We start from the raw sequence: 17815 nt of genomic DNA, 5'->3' as shown, positions 1-17815 counted from the left end.
GTACCCTTAGTTTGAAAGTATCTAGGTACTTGTATCCAGAGAGTGGTTCTTCTTTCAGGGTAAAACAGATAGAAAACAATTACCTAATTTTTTCTCTCCATTCTCAGATGACACAGAACTCTCAAACAGTGTTCATGGGCTCATGCCAACAGCCGGCATTGAGATGGATTTCCATTGCCCGGAGATCTGTATTTGTGTTTTACAAAGAGCAGGAGGCACTTTCTGAAACAAGACCTTAAATCAGTATCCTACATATCATAAACAAGCAAGCAACAAAAAAATATTGTTAGTCACATCGTGAATATTTTAATGGCTTTTGTGAATAGGACTATCTCAAAGTTTATGAGTTCCTTCTATTTGCAGATTCTCTGACTTTGAATTCACCCTGAAAGATAATAATAACAAATAAAATGTTATGGATATGAAAACTGAGACTCAGTAGTTAAGTAATTTTGCAACCATAGAGGTTTAGGACCTTATCTGTCTTCTAGTCATTTTTACAGATATGAAAATAAGTCCAGAGAGGTAAAGCAATTTGGGCTAAGTCACACAAATAGTTTTTCATCTGTTTTGGTACAGTGCCTTCTCTGGTTTCTGAACAACTATTGTTTTGTGACACTTTTTGTTTGTGAATTGTGGTGAGCAGACTCTAAAATGCCCCCCCACCTCATGACCCCCATCTTTTGGTATTCACACCTCTGTGTAATCCCCTCTTATTGAGTGAGAGCATGACCTGTGACTTGTTTCTAGCCAAAAGAATGCAGCAAAGATAAAGGAATATCATTTTTGTGATTTTGTTACATAAGTGTCTTGCTGGCAGACATTTTTTATTGATTCTGTTATGCCAGCTTTGATGAAATAAGTGTAGAGGAGGAAAAAAAATGTTTTCCCTCTACCATCCTAGGTTTTCCAGCTGGGGCTCTATAAATTAGACTGATAGAAGACAGATTAACAATGGACAGACAAACAGAAGTTTATTAACATGTGCATGCCTCATGCATATACATGGGAGCACTGTGATGAGTAACTCAAAGGGGTGGCTAGAACTGGGGCTTATATAGCATCTTAACAAAAGAATAATGAATTTTTAGAGAAGTGACAAGACAAAGAATAAAGAATTTGAGTTCCTAGGGCAGAAAAGTGTGGAAAGTAAATATATGGAGGAAGTAATGGAAGATAAGGGCTAGTTAGTGCAGTTCATCATGTAGATTCCTTTGGTGCAGTCTCTGGACTGATAAGGGTCTGTGCTGTCTCCCATGATTAACTTCTGTCCTTCTTGGTAAAAAAGGGAGAGGAGACACCTTTACAAATTGATGTCCTGCCTTTAGGCAAATAGGAAGAGGGCAATGAGCCTATGGGCAGTGAGTATATGCTTCTTCTCAATTGCCTTCAACTCAAAAGAATCTTTATGCCAAAGTGACATTTCTGGGGAGACAGTTCTGCTCCCTTCATCAGCCACCATATGGAGGGGTCTACATGGCAAGGACTAGAGGGAAAACTTCGACCAACATCCAAAAAGGAGATAAGTCCTTCAGTATGACAGTTCACAAGGAACTGGGTCCTGTTAACAAACACATGAGTTTAGTACCAGATCCTTCCTCATCTGAGCCTTGGATGAGACCCCTGGTTGAGGTCTTGATTGTGACCTCATGAGAGACCTTAAACCTGAGGAGATAGATAAGCCGTGTACAGATTCCTGACCCACAGTCTGTGAATAATAAATGTGCTGTTATTTTAAGCTGCTGAATCTGTGGTAATTTGATAGATAACAATAAATAACTAATTTATGATTATTATTTTTTATCCACTTAAATAATTTCTTCAGAAAAACAGCATTGTATTGTAATTCTAAATCAAAACATGAGATTAGGATAATTAAGCTCAAGACCTTTGACACATCACTCTTTAAAGCAATCTATTACAAGATCCTTAAGGGTAAACCTCTATATTATACGTCTTTGATTCCTAAGTACTTAGCACTGTGCTTTCTCAGTACATGGCAGCTACTAAAGAAATATTTTTTTTGACAAATTCATTTTATTTTCAACTAGAGTAATGTGAAGTTACCCACTGAATATGCTTGGATTACTTGTTGTAAAGCAGATTACATTAAATAAAAGGAACTCACATTAATATAGTAGAGAAAAACTGGAGACATCTTGAATCTCTGTCAATGAATTGGAAAAAAAGTTAGTTAAATTATTGCACATCCAGAGGAGGGATCGAGATGACATAATAGGAAAACCCTCAAACTCACTTCCTCCAAAGAACACATCAAAACTACAACTACATATAGAGAAACTCTCACTGAGAACTACATGAAGACTAGCAAAATGGCTCTTCCTAAACCAAGGCTGTAAAGAAAGAACCACACAGAGTCTGGTAGGAAGGGAGGAGAAGCAATCTAATTGAGACCTGTATCCCTAGTGGGTGACCCAGAAGAGAAAAGGAATACACAGGCTCAGGTATCCTCCTTAAGGAGCTTGGGGTTTGAGCCCTATATTAGGCACTCCAGCCCTGGTGTCTGACACTAGGAAGATAAGCCCTCCTTAGGCAGGTTTGAAAACCAATGGGGCTTACCAGAGGGTGGTAAGAAACCAAGGTCTTAAAGAACATGAGCACAGACTTGCTTGCTCCTAGTCCCAATGCAGGGGCAGAAGATTGAAAACTGCCTATAGCTCTGACTGGACTTCCAGGACCACCCCACTGCACACTCCAGCCTGCACCAGGCTCCTACTCTCTCACCTCCTGCTCCAGAACTGCCCCCACTAAGGTGGAGACCACCATTGCCAATGTGTGTGTGTGCACCAAGGAAGGAACAGAGCCACCTTGGGCCTGACTCTGCCTCTAGCCAGTGCAGAAACAACATTGCCATTGTGAGCCTCAAGTACCAGGGATATTGCTGAGCCAACTCAGGCCCCAACTCTACCTGTAGCCAAAGATGAGACCCAGAGCAGCTCAGACGTGAATCTCCAATCCCATGGGCCACAGCCATGCTGCCAACCAAGGCAAAGACTGCCATCATGCCTGGAAGAAACCCAACTTCCTACGGGCTCCTGCTCTAGCCCCTCAGGCTCTGTCCCCTCCAATAAGACATTGACTTCCATTGAGCCTAGGATAAGCCCTGGCTCACACCAGCCTATGTCTCTAGGCCCGCAGACTTCAGATCTACCTCCCACCAAGGCAGTGACCACCAGCACACCCCAGGAAAACATGAAGCCCATGCTCAATTCAGATCCAGCTCTCACACCAAAGCCACCAGGCACACATAGACTGCATAGAGAACACCTACACAAACACATGCCTTCAAGACCACAACTGATTTCATAGAATGAACAGAGAAAGTCAAAAAATAAACAAATAAATAAGAAGACAGAAGAATATGTTTCAAACAAAAGAACAAATTTTTTAAAAAACTATTGAACAGAGATAATTTACCTCCTAAAGAGTTCAAAGTCACAGTAATAAAAATATTAACTGAACTTGGGAAAAGAAATAGAGGAACACAGTGAGAACTGCAACAAAGATCTAGAAAGTGCTTTCCAAAAGAACCAATCACAGCTGAAGAATACAATAACAAAAAGAAAATACACTAGAAAGAATTAACAGCAGATTAGGTGATACAGAAGAATGCATAAGTGATGTGGAAGATAGAAAAGTGGAAATCACCCAGTCAGAACAGCAAAAAGGAAAACAAATTTTAAAAAATAAACATAATCTAAGGGAACTCTGAGATAACATCAAGAAATACCAACATTTGCATTATATGGGCCCCAGAAGGAGAAGAGAGAGAGAAAGGAGCATAAAATATATTTGATAAAATTATGGCTTCCTTAACCTGAGGAAGGAAACAGATATCCAGGTCCAGGAATTACAGAGAGTCTCAAACAAGATGAACCCAAAGAGACTGACACCAATACATATTATAATTAAAATGGCAAATTTAAAAATGAAAAGATAATTTTAATGGCAGTAAGAGAAAAACAAAGAGTCATACACAAGGGAATTCCCATAAGGCTATCAGCTTACTTTTCAGCAGAAATATTGCAGGCCAGAAAGGAATGGCATAAGACATTTAAAGTGATGAAAGAAAAAACCTACCACCTAGGATGCTCTACCCAGAAAGTTTATCATTCAAAATTGAAGAAGAGATAAAGAGTTTCCCATATAGGCAAAAACTAAAAGAGTTCATCATCAGTAAACTAACATTACAAGAAATGTTAAAGGGTCTTCTTTAAGTGAAAAATAAAGAGCTATATCAAGAAACAAGAAAATATAGGAAGCGAAAATTCTCATTGTTAAAGGTAAATATATAGTAAGTTAGCAGTGGATCAACAATTTAAATAAGATAGTACTAAGGTTAAAGACAAAAATTATAAAATCATCTGTAACCAAAATAAACAGTTAAAGGATAGGCATGAAGATGTAAACTATAACATAAAGAACACAAAACATAGAGGAGAGGGGGTAAAAAAATGCAGAGCTTTAGAATGTGTTTGAACTTCAACAACTGTCAGTTTAACACAAGTAGATATAGTTATACATTGACATATACGAAATTTATAATAACCAAAAATCAAAAGCCTGCAATAGATACACAAAAATTAAAGAGAAAGGAACACAAACATAACATTAAAATCATCAAATCACAATAGAAGAGACTAAAAGAAGAAAAGAACAGAGAAGAACTACAAAATCCACCAGAAAACAAGTAACAAAATGGCAATAAGTACATACCTATGAAAAGTCACTTTAAATCTCAATAGACTAAATATTCCAATCAAAAGACATAGGGTGGCTGATTGGATTAAACAAACAAACAAACAAACAAAAAAAAACAAGGGCCATCTACATGCTGCCTACAAAAGATTCACCTCAGAGCTAAAGACATACAGAGAATAAAAGTGAGGGAAAGAAAAAGATCTTTCATATAAATAAAAACAAAAAGAAAGCTGAGGTAGCAATACTCATATCAGACAAAGTGGACTTTAAAACCAAGTCTATAATAAAAGACAAAGAGGGGTATGAAATAATCATATAATCCAAGAAGAGGATATAACATTCTTAAATGTATATGTGTATAATATGGGAGCACCTAAATATATAAAGCAAATATTAACAGACATAAAGAGAGAAATTGACAGTAATACAATAATATTGGGTTGGCCAAAAATTTCGTTTGGGTTTTTCCATAACATCCGAATGGAATTTTTGGCCAACCCAATAGTACAGGACTTTAATACCCAACTAACATCAATGGAGAGATAATCCAGACAAAATCAATAAGGAAACAGTGGCCTTAAATGACACATTACACCAGACGGACTTAATAAATATTTACAGGAAATTCCATCCAAAAGTAGCAGGATACGCACTCTTCTCAAGTTCACATGGAACTTTCTCCAGGATACATCACATGCTAGGCTAAAAAACAAATACCAATAAATTTTAAAAGATTGAAATTATATCAAGCATCTTTTCTGACAGCACTATGAGACTAGAAATTAACTACAATGGGAAAAAAACTGCAAAAAAAAAACATGCAGAAGCTAAACAATATGCTAACAAATAACCAATGAATCACTGAAGAAATCAAAGAAGAAATTAAAATATACTTAGGAACAAATGAAAACACAACAATCCAAAATCTATGGGATACAGCAAAAGCAGTTCTAAGAGGGAGGTATATAATGATAAAAGCCTATCTCATGGGAAAAGAAAATATCAAATAAACACCCCAACCTTACATCTAAAGGAACTAGAAAAATAAGAACAAACAAAACCCAAAGTTAGTAGAAGGAAAGAAATTATAAAGATCAGAGCAGAAATAAATAAAATAGAGACTAAAAAACAATCTGAAAGATCAATGAAACTAAGAGCTGCTTCTTTAAAAAGATAAATAAAGTTTTTTAAAACAAGAGAGAGGATCCAAATAAAATTAGAAATGAAAGAGAAGTTGCAATGGATATAATAGAAATAAAATCATAAGAGAATACTACTAACAGATATACTCCAACAAATTGGACAACCTAGGAGAAATGGATAAATTCCTAGAAACATGCAGTTTTCCATGGCTGAATCAGGAAGAAATAGATAATCTGAACATATTATTACAAGTGTTGAAATTGAATCAGTATTCAAAAAACTGCCCCCCTAAAAAAAGTCCAAGACCAGACAACTTCACAGGGGAATTCCACCAAACATTTAAAGAAGAATTATTACCTATCCTTCTTAAACTATTCCAAAAAATTGAAGAGGAGAGAACACCCCCAAACTCATTCTAAGAGTTACTACCATTACACTGATACTAAAACCAGACAAAGACACCACAAAAAAAGAAAATTACAGGCCAATGTACCTGAAGAACATAGATGTAAAAATTCTTGGCAAAATATTAGCAAAAACTTAACTCAACAATACATAAATAGTATCGTACACAATGGTTAAGAGGGATTTATCCCAGGGATGCAAGAATGGTTCCATATCTGCAAATCAATCAGTGTGACACACCACATTAGCTAAGCAAAGGATAAAAATCACATGATCATCTCAATAGATGCAAAAAAAAATTTGACAAAATTGAACATCCATTCATGTTAAAAACTTTCAACAAAGTGGGTATAGAAGGAATATATCTCAATATAATAAAGGCTATTTATGACAAACCCACAGCAAATATTATACTCAGTGATGAAAAGCTCATGTTCTTGGGTTGGAGGAATTAATAGTATTAAAAAGTGTGTATTATCCAAAGCAATCTATGGGCTTAATGCAATCCCTATCAAGATACTCACAACATTTTCCACAGAACTAGAACAAATAATCCTAAAATTACCAATGCAGAATAACCAATGCAATCATGAAAACAAAAAGAACAAAGCTGGATGTATCACACTCACTGACTTCAGGCTATACTACAAAGCTACACTAATCAAAACAGCATGGTAATGGCACAAAAAAACAGAAACATAGACCAATGGGACAAAAGAGACAGCCCAGAAATGAACTCACACACAGTCAATTAATCTATGACAAAGGAGGCAAGAATATACAATGAGAAGACAGTCTCCTCAATAAGTGGTGTTGGGAAAACTGGTCAGCTACATGAAAAAAAAATGTAATTAGAACATTTTCTCACACCACATACAAAAATAAACTCAAAATAGATTAAAGACCTAAATGGAAGACCTGAAACCATAAAACTCCTAGAAAAAAACATAGGCAGTACATGCTTCGCCATCAGTCTTAGCAATATTTTTTGGATTTGTCTCCTCAGGCAAGGGAAACAAAAGCAGAAATAAAGAAGTGGGACCTAATCAAACATAAAAGCTTTTGCACAGTGAAAGAAATCATCAACAAAATGAAAAGGCAACCTACTGAATAGGAGAGGATATTTGCAAATGATAAGGGGTTAATATCCAAAATATATAAAGATCTCCTTACAACTAAACATCAAATAAAACCAAGCAATCCAATTAATAAATGGGCAGAAAATTGAATAGGCAAAGAAGACACACAAATGGCCAACAGGCACATGAAAATGTGCTCTACATCACTAATCACCAGGAAAATGCGAATCAAAACCACAACAAGATATCACTTTGAAGTTGTCAGAATGGCTATCACCAAAAAGACAAGAAATAACAAGTGTTGGTAAGTATATAGTGAAAAAGGAACCCTAGTACACTGTTGGTGAAAATGTAAATTGGCACAGCCACTATGGAAAATATTATGGCGTTTTCTCAAAAAATTAAAACTAGATCTACCATACGATCCAGCAGTTCAATTCCTGGTACATAACTGGTGAAACCAGAAACATTCATTTTGCTAGCATTTACAATAGCCAAGATAGGGAAGCAATGTAAGTGTTCATCAACAGATGTATTGATAAAGAAGATGTGGTATATATACATATACAATTGAATACTACTCAGCCATACAAAAGAATGAAATTTTGCCATTTGCAACAACATAAATGGACCTGGAGGGTGTTTGTATATTTTGGAAATTAATTCTTTGTTGGTTGCATCATTTGCAAATAGTTCCTCCCATTCTGTAGGTTGTCCTTTCATTTTGTTTATGCTTTCCTTTGTTGTGCAAAAGCTTTTAAGTTTAATTAGGTCCCATTTGTTTATATTTGTTTTTATTTCCATTACTCTGGAAGATGGATCAAAAAAATTCTGCTCTGATTTATGTCAAAGAGTGTTCTGTCTATATTTTCCTTTAGGAGTATTATATTATCCGGTCTTACATTTAGGTGTTTAATCCATTTTGAGTTTATTTTATATATGGTGTTAGATAATGTTCTAATATCATTCTTTTACATGTTAGATAATGTTCTAATATCATTCTTTTACATGTAGCTGTCCAGTTTTTCCAGCACCACTTATTGAAGAGAATGTATTTTCTCCATTGTATATTCTTGCCTCCTTTGTCAAAGATTAATTGACCATAGATGTGTGGGTTTATTTTTGGGCTCTTCTTCATGGTACTGGCACCATGCTGTTTTGATTACTGTAGCTTTGTAGTATTGTCTGAAGTCTCGGAAGGTTATGCCTCCAGCTTTGTTCTTTTTCCTCAGGATTGCTTTGGCAATTCTGCATCTTTTGTGGTTCTATATGAGTTTTACAACTATTCTATTTCTGTGGAAAATGTCATGGGTAATTTGATAGGGATCACATTAAATCTATAGATTGCTTTGTGTAGTATGGCCATTTTAACTATATTAATTCTTTCAATCCAAAAGCATGGGATATCTTTCCATTTCTTTGAATCATTTTTAATTTCCTTTATCTATGTTTTATAGTTCTCAGCATATAAGTCTTTTGCCTCCTTGGTCTGGCTTATTCCTAGGTTTTTTTTTTTATGAGATTTTAAAAGAGTTTTTTTTTTTTTTTTTTTACTTTCTCTTTCTGATATTTCTTTGTTAGTGTAAAGAAATACAACAGTTTTCTGTATGTAAATCTTGTATCCTGCTACCTTGCTGATGTAATTTTTAAAAATCAGTAAAAACTAAATTTTAAAAACACAATGCTTTGTCTTCTTCTGGGTTTCTTCCCTTCAGTTCCTTCCAAATAGTAGAATCTGGAATAATAGCCTGTTTTCCCCCTACTTTGGATGGAACTCTTGGAAAGAAGTGAGAAGGAACTATATACTGTGGGGTAGGAGATGTAAACATGAAAAAATGTTACAAGCTTTTTTTAGTTTTTACATTTGTGTACCATATTAAACTAAAATAATTTTTTTTAAGAAAATGTTGGGAAATTGAGAAATAATTGAAATAAATGGTTTGTAATAGCTGTTTTAAATAAGGTGTGATTATATGCTTTCTGGTTAAGTATAACACATAAAGCTCTTATTTAAAAGTTACATGCTGTCGGCTTGACCCAGTGTAAAAGTCATCTAGCAACAAAGCAAGATCTGACAGCAAAGTGGCTGAAATCTTACCATTCCTCAGAAGGAAAAAAATACATACTTCTCTTGATTGGAGATTAACCAATTTGACTCCTTCACTATTACATCAAACGCATTTCAGTGGATCTTCTGCAGTGAGCTATAAGACGTCAAATTGTTCACATAAAACTTTGAATAATAAACCCAGGGTTGGGCTAGAAGACCTAAAATTTCCAGCTGTTACATTTTGTGCTTTCTTGATCCCACAATTTTGTCTTTACTATGATGTTTTCATGATGTAGTTCATGATTCCCCATTGGTGATCCTGTACTTTTGGCATATACAACTCCCAGCTCCCAAGTCACCATGGCTACCAATCCCCAGTCCATAGCATACCCTACTAACATCCTAAAGCACTTAGATGTGTTATGTGCTTAAATAGAGGGATAAAGTTTGGAGTTTATCCTATTATAAGAATATTCCAGACTTCTCTCCATGGAAATCATTTTCTTGATAACAGTAGTTATAAAACAAGCATGTTTCATGCAACAGTCAATTCAAATACCATCATAAATGAGCCAACTCAATGATATGCATGAGAACTTCATGAAATGTAAAATCCCCAAGACAGCTTTAAAAAGTAAAAACAGTAAAATAGAATTTTTCATTTATCTTTAGGAGGGTAGAAATGTATGGCAGAACAAATCTGAGAGGAGTATTTCATTAGCACAAACTGGGGACATATGAGTTGAGTCTAATAAATGAGAGTTAATATAGCTATTTATAGCTACTGCCACTTGAAAAGGGGAGCTATTTTTTTAAGTCTCCAGCTAGAATTTTGGAATATAAAATTTATTATTTCCCCAAGATATTTATAGCTAAACAAATAATTAAATGTGGCAAAGAGAATAGAGTCTAAGTTAATACAGTTGCTGAGTTGCATGTTCAGTTAGGTTGAAATACCAGAGAAGATACTCCTAAATTTTAGACACAGAATGATTTCATTGGAAAATATTACATCTATGTAAGTAAATCATAGGTAAAGCTTTGTGACTCTTTTTGTTTGTGAATTGTGGTGAGCGGACTCTAAAATGGGCTCCCCGTAATCCCTGCCTCTGGGATTCATGCCCTTGTGTAATCCTCTCCCCTTAACCGTGAATGGGGCCAGGGACTTGTTTCACAAACATCCCTTTGTTACATAAGATTCAAACTTAGACTAGTTAAAGCAAACTAGAAGATGTGAAAATTCATATATGCTTCACACGCAGGAAATTATCAGCTCTGTGGTAAAATAATTGTCTTTGGAAATATTTAGGTTATTATTATAATTATTATTCTTCCTTGCAAAATAATTTTTCAATAACTTTAGAAAGTGAAAACAGGTTAACTGAGGTCAAAAATGTTATCAGGATAACACCATGCCAACATCTATAAAAGAACATTATTAAAATGTATTTTGGTGTTAATGTAAAAAATTAAAATAGGAACAGACTGTTAAGCTCACAAACATGGTGAAGTATCCCCTGTTTTTAGGATTTTATATAAGGAAATATTAAAATTAGTTTTATGAGTCCAAAGGAATAGAGAAACATCATTTTTTGTTAGAGTCTCATTTTTGTATAATTTCCTGAAAGAACACCATCTGCCAAGGTCTGTCCTCAAAGATAGTATCATAGCCTTGGGAATAAACTAGCTTCATCTGGTATTTTTTTTCCAGTGGACTTTGGCACAAGTTGCAATACTTTTTTTCACCTATAAGCTATCTTTCTTTTAAAGTTAGATGTCAGATCCCTGAATTGTTAGATACTTATATTTAAACAATAGTGAAGCAACTGATACTTTTATTAGTGGAACTGGAAGTGACCTGGAGATTACATGGTGACCTGGCATCTTGGGAATTTATAAGCCTCCTTTGTGGAGGATATTTGAGTTTTCCCTGCTCAACCTACCATTGCTGTTCTATAACCGAGTATTAAACTGGGAGACATGAACTTTGCACGTTTAAACGGCTGACTCTTAAAAGTTAAATGGGAATAAGAACCTCTTAAATGTTGGAATCGGAGAATAACGGAACTGAAGAGGACTTTGGAAATCAACCAATTTGACTTCCTCACTTTACAAATGAATAAACTGAGAAATTTAATGATTGCAACACATGTGATTCATTCTAAGTGAAAAATATGACCAGAGAAGTTACGTGCTCTGTTCAAGCTTGCAAAGCTTGTCAACCTAAATGTCCATCAACAGAGGAATGGATAGAGAATATGTGGTATATATATGCAATGGCATAGTACTCAGCCATAAAAAGGAATGAAATAGTGCCATTTGCAGAGATGTGGATGGACCTAGAGACTGTCGTACAGAGTGAAGTAAGTCAGAAAGAGAAAAACAAATATTATAAAATATTGCTTATATGTAGAATCTAGAAAAATGATACAGATGAACTTATTTGCAAAGCAGAAATAGAGACACAGATGTAGAGAACAAACAGGGGGGGAAGGGGGATGGGACGAATTGGGGGATTGGGATTGACATGTATACACTACTATGTATAAAATATATACCTAATGAGAACCTACTGTGTAGCACAGGGAACTCTACTCAATGCTCTGAGGTGACCTAAATAGGAAGGAAATCCAAATATGAGGAGATATATGTATACATAAGGCTGATTCACTTTGCTGTACAGCAGAAACTAACACAACATTGTAAAGCAACTATACTCCAATAAAAATTAATTTTAAAAAAAAGATTTCAAAGCTTGTATGTCAGGAAGCTACAATTCCTGCTCAAATCTAGCTGACTCTAAAACTAATAGTCTGCTCATGACGCTATTCTGCCTTTCATAACAATCATCAAAAGCAAGAATCTGACTCACAGGGATACAAGAACAGAGAGCTCTTTAGAAGAGATAAAAGAAACCCTGAAATAGTATAAGATGGGCCTTCACAGAGCAGATAGGGAAAGGCTTTGTCAAAGTGCAATTTTCAAAATGTTAAAAATACAATTTCATTCAAATATATGGTGACCACGTGTCGAAGATTTGTTTAACTCGTTAATGATGGAACCAGCAGGATGGTAAAACTGGTTCAAAGAGCATTTGCAGAGCAGAGGTTTATACAGTCAGTCAGGAAAGTAGTGATGAAACAAATGAGATAAAATTAGATTTTTAAATACTGGTTGATGTTTGTAACACAATAAAACCATAATCTCTAGTTTTAATTTTTTTACTAAAGAATACAATTAGTTTCTACTGGTAAAAATCATTTATAACTTATTAGTCATCTAACTATATAGAGTTCAGGCCCTAGCAAATAGTAAATCAAAGTTTTTTTTCTCTAAAGAATTAGGTAATCCTTTGGTAAACCTATTAGAGAACACTCCAAAATGACATTGAAATGACATGCAGTCATCCTTTGGCCTTATTTCCAAGTTTTGATACCTTTTCATAGCAACCTTCTTTGCCCAGAGATGAGAGATTGCTGAAGAGAGGAATACGGAATATCTACGGACCAGAAAGAACAGTCTATTCCGCAAACCCAGAGAAAAGTGTAACTACTTGGAGAAAGCCCAACGGCTCATCAGAGTTTAAAAGTATGCCAACTCAGTGTTCCTGGGTAAGAAATAGCTTGGTTCAGTTTTCCTTTCCGCACATGGCAAAAAGATTGAGGACAAAAGCCTGAACCAATCTAGCTAACCAGTTGCTAGCTTTTATTCAGAAAGAGCCCATCTGATCCAATTACGTCAACCTACACACTACCCAGCCAGCCCCCTCAGGAAGGCATAATTCAGTAAAAGCAGTTCTACAGAAAATCGACAATAGTTCTGGGAATGTATTTTTTGATGGAAAGATAATCCATGGGAAAATGTTAGGTTTCTACATATATGGATGTATAGCATACCCTTCCAGTACTCCTCAGAGTATAGCTACCTGGCAGCTATGGGTTTAAGGTTGTACTGCTTGATCAGCACTTGAGGAGAGTTCCTTTTTGATGCCAGTTAGGTATATAGCAAAATATACTAATAATGAACCATCTTGGGGATGGAGCTGACCTCCTCATAAAAGCTGGGAGCTAAACAAGAATGTGGACATAAATTTAGAGAAGACTATGCTACGTCTTCCCAGAGATGATCCCCAGAAGCAACCTCATGCACATCCATAAATCTACTCTAAAAGTAATTTTGTGAACAGTGGAATAGTCATTGGACACTAGCACCTGGTAAAAAGGAGGTCTGGGCATCTTAATCCTGTTCTGAGGGCAAATGGCTCTTTTTACTCAGTTTCCATCTTGCTTCTTGCCTCAAAATCTCTTCTTATACTTAACAGTCTCTGAGATTTTGACTTTGACTCTGATTCCTAATTGGGGTCTTTGAATTTGCTGGCAGATTTGACTTGCAAGGTTTAAAACCATAAAGCTTGAAGGAATGAAAAGCAATATTTTTCCTTTGCTTCAGCTGAGACAAGGTTGGAACTTTTCGAATGCAACATAAACTGTAAAGTAAAACCATACCAAAGAATATTTATAAGTGTAGTCAATTTCTGATGTAGCTTTAAATAAGCTACAAATAATATTGTTCATGGGAATTAAAATTCCTTGTCCTTTTTCTTATGTTTACCTGGGGAACCCTGTCTGGAAAAATAAAACAAATCACCTTTTCTCCATACTTATAGTATTTCTCCCTTCACCACTTCCTTTTCTATCTCCTATTCCTCCCTTAGCATGGGGTTTCAAAGAGGTCTCAGTGACCATTTACCTTTCTTCCCTCCATTTCAAAGTTAATGTGTTCAAAGGAAGTCATCAGATTTATTACTCTCATTATTGTCCATACTGCATCTTAGAGGAAAAACAAAAGTAAGTGCCAACTCCACAGACATATAACTGTCTATTCAACTGCTATCCAAAACTAACGTAACTCTCTATACTACCAGTGGAATTGAGCCCAATAATAGTAATTGCTTCTGAAATGCAGACTGACAGTCAGAAATCTATTTTAGCTTCTCAATGACTGCTTATTGTCTATGAGTGTGCCATTCTCTCTGCCAACTAGGAAAGATGAATATCTATTTCTAAAAGTATACAAAATAATGGCTAAGGATTTTGAAGAACTGAGATCTCTCACTGATCAAGATCCATTAGTGCCCTAGTAAACTCTGAACATTGATTGGCAGTAAATACAGTAGCAAGCTTGAAACTTGATAGAATAGGACACAGACCAACCACAGGTAGTCATACAAGACCTGAATTTGAGAGCAGTATAATGCAGAATAATTTAAGGGACCAAGTTATGTTCCCAGCTCATACACTCAATTTTTTAAAAATCCACATGTAGTCTCTTTTCCTTCTGGAATTTTTTGTTTTTTCCCTTAGGAGACGATGGACTTACCCTAGAGATTTAATGTATCCAATTTGTTCTGCATATATTAGTTTAATTCAAACTGGTCTCCTTATATCTTTAACAAAATTAAGTGAGGAAAAAATTAACAAAGAAATATAATAAATTATTTAAGAAGATCTGATATGTTTACATGATCTTTCTTCTGAATGGGACAATTGTAAACTAATTAAAAATTTTAATTAAAAAAGGTGTACTTTAGGCACTGCCTTGGAACCTCTGCAGGGCCTGTCCCGTGGACTCAGGGGTCAGGAGGCAGTGCCAGAGCAAATCCAGCTTGTTCAGACCTGGGGCTGCTTAGATGCCACCTAGGTGATTCCTTTGGCAGCAAGTGACATTCGGAAAAAAAAAAAAAAGGTGTACTTTATCTTAAAGGAAACAGAGCCTGCCCTGTTCATGTTTAATTTAGAATATTTGCAATGTATAGAAACGTTTAAAAAATTTTTTGAGGAAACAATGAATTCTTGTTCTCGTCTTCTTTCTTGCTATACTGGCCGATGCCCCTCTTCTTCCCTGGCATTTCATCCAGTCACTGTTGTCACGCAATGGAGGATCTGCCACCTGGAGAATCCTCGGAGAGCCTCTAAGCTAGGATTACTACTGTTTGGTTCTTCCCACACCAACATCCTTAGAGAGTCCTAGACCACATACTCCCCCCTAAAATCTTGCCTTTTTTATTTCTTGAGATTTTTTTTAAAGCTCTGGATATCATTTATTAAGTTCATGAAATTTCAGACTCCTCAATTTCTAATATCTTTTCTTGCTACAGCAAGATCTAATTCTGTTTTTAATAATGTCCCATTTCTCTGTAAGTTTCTCTCTCTTTTTCATGCAGTCTCAGATGAGGGTTTTTTTCATTTTGTTTTATTTTTAACTTCAACTTGCCCTATAGGGAGCAACACCTTTACTAGCTCTGAGTGTCTTCCTCTGTTTTTCTTCATCTTCCCCATAATTCTTGTGTAATCACTTTTTGGTGATTCCTCAGCTCAAGGATAAGGAATATTTTATTGAAAGGACCCTGGAGTATCTCACAGAATTGAAGGAAGAATTTAACACTCAAGACTCAGTAAGTTAAGGAACCAGGGCAGCTGAAGGTATCACAGCAGCTGGAGTTTATGAACTTTCTTTCAATTATCGTGTATCAGGTCAAATAGAAAAATGAGTCACTGTGTAACTGAAAAGTATATTGGGAGAAAACAGGCTAAAACATGGAATTTACAACATGATCCCAGTTTTGAAAAAGAAATAAGGTATAGTGTTATCGTAAGTGGACGGCATATAGAATAATGATTTCCTTCATTACATTTATCTATTCTTAAATGAATATGTATTACTTTTATAATTTTAGAAGTCTGAAAGTAAAACATCTCTCTGTCATAGGATTATGAAAAAAATGACCTCTTTGAACTCCTTGTTCATCATAACCATCCATTGTGTTTCTTAACAGTGGCTGGTGATGACCCCAATGTTCTCCTTGGACAAAGAGGAAAGCTTCTTCCACTCGCACCTCTGCAGGGTGTTGACTCGGCAGCTTTTGCATTGCCTGAAATTGGAATAAACTTCACTGCCCAGAAAAGGCCCAGTCTCCTTTATCTGCTCTGTTCTCCTGCTGCAGAAAGAAGTGATTCCTTTAATGTTCTGTTTCCCTCTATTATTCTGCTACCCTTTCCATGCAGTTCCCACAGGAACTCAGTTCTAGAAGACGTCATTATTTCTCTAACAGTGTTTTGTTGGATCATGAGGACAGGGGGTGTTATTGCCTTTTGTGGGACAGGAAAGGGAATTATGACTGTCTCAACAAGAAAATAAAATTTTAAGGTAGGTAATATTGGTTAGAGAATAGCATAAAGAAGAAACAGCACTCGGTTTTGAATGCAATTCAAATATGATGCTAGGGATAAGACATTCTCAGTCTGTACTAAGAGAAAAAGCAGGATGTAGACAGTATATACAAGATGATTCCATTTGTGAAAATATATTTATATTACTATTTTTGATTTGGGTAACTAAATTTTTTTTCTTTTTTGAAGTTCAGTGTTTCCTGGTTTGTTGGGCTTTTTTTTTTTTTTTCTTTTCTTTTCCTTAAATAAACTTGTGGTATTTGAAACATTAGAAATATAAAAAGATAACTGCAGGTGGGTTACATATTGACAGGAAGAGACCACGTACACACAAATACCCTGCTGTATTTTCCCAATTTAGCAGCCAAGATTTCAGAAATCATGGAAGTGAAGTAACTGCACAGAGCGAGAACAAATGCAACTGACCTTGGCCTGGCTTTTCTCTCGCCCTTGAGTTCCTTACAGGGTATGCAGCTGGCCTGAGGCATTTGTTGGCCAGATAGAATCCTGACAGAGCTGGGAAAAAATAAAAAGAGTTAAATTCTTGCTGGGTCACCGCCACACTTGATGTGACTCTGATCATTAGTTTGATCCTAGGACATGGTTCAGAAATCCATTTCCCCCAGTAACACTGAAACTGAGTCCAACGGCTCCCTTAAGTTCATCGTGGTCATTTATAAATATATATAATATCTTTACACCTGCCATTATCCCACTCAATCTAAGTGTTCCATTAACCTCAGAGTAAGTGCACAGTACTGTTTTAGATAAAAGAGGGTGGGGGCCAGTGACTTTGCCATGCACCCCTCCATAAAACCTGCTCTTGCCTCAGTTTTCAGGGGTTTTAAACTCTGGGTAATCTTCACTACCCACAGTGAAAGCCCAGGATTCCCTTTACCTAGCATGTTTCCTGACCTAACTTTTTTTTCCAGTGTTTCATTCCCTCTGTGTTCTTCTAAACTTTCAAGAGGCTTCAGCTGGATTTGAAAACTTCGGCATGTCCCTGGAAGATAGAGCAGTCGTTGCCTTACTGCACACTCAGCTGACAATGAGGATAAGTGGATGGTAGTGATTGGCTAGGGACAGGAGATGAAAATATGGCTGCCTGTCCAATACAGAATAAAAGTCCTGAAATAATCCATAGGGGTTAAAGAAACACCATGAAGGGCTTCCCTGGTGGCGCAGTG

At 35.9% G+C, this 17815-nt stretch overlaps 1 long non-coding RNA gene across 1 annotated transcript; it reads left to right on the top strand.

Moving 5' to 3' along the window:
• The first annotated feature begins 8331 nt into the window (after positions 1-8331).
• LOC309636719 lies at positions 8332-16952 on the top strand. The gene is made up of 2 exons (XR_014250173.1): positions 8332-14978; positions 15145-16952. It is a non-coding gene; the product is annotated as an uncharacterized lncRNA (long non-coding RNA).
• Positions 16953-17815: the final 863 nt, after the last annotated feature.

This window comes from Balaenoptera physalus, assembly GCF_965194825.1.
Source record: "Balaenoptera physalus genome assembly, chromosome: 10".
Classification (NCBI taxonomy): Eukaryota; Metazoa; Chordata; class Mammalia; order Artiodactyla; family Balaenopteridae; genus Balaenoptera; species Balaenoptera physalus.
The sequence above is the reverse complement of the archived record's forward strand: the minus strand, read 5'-3'. Positions and strand labels throughout refer to the sequence as shown.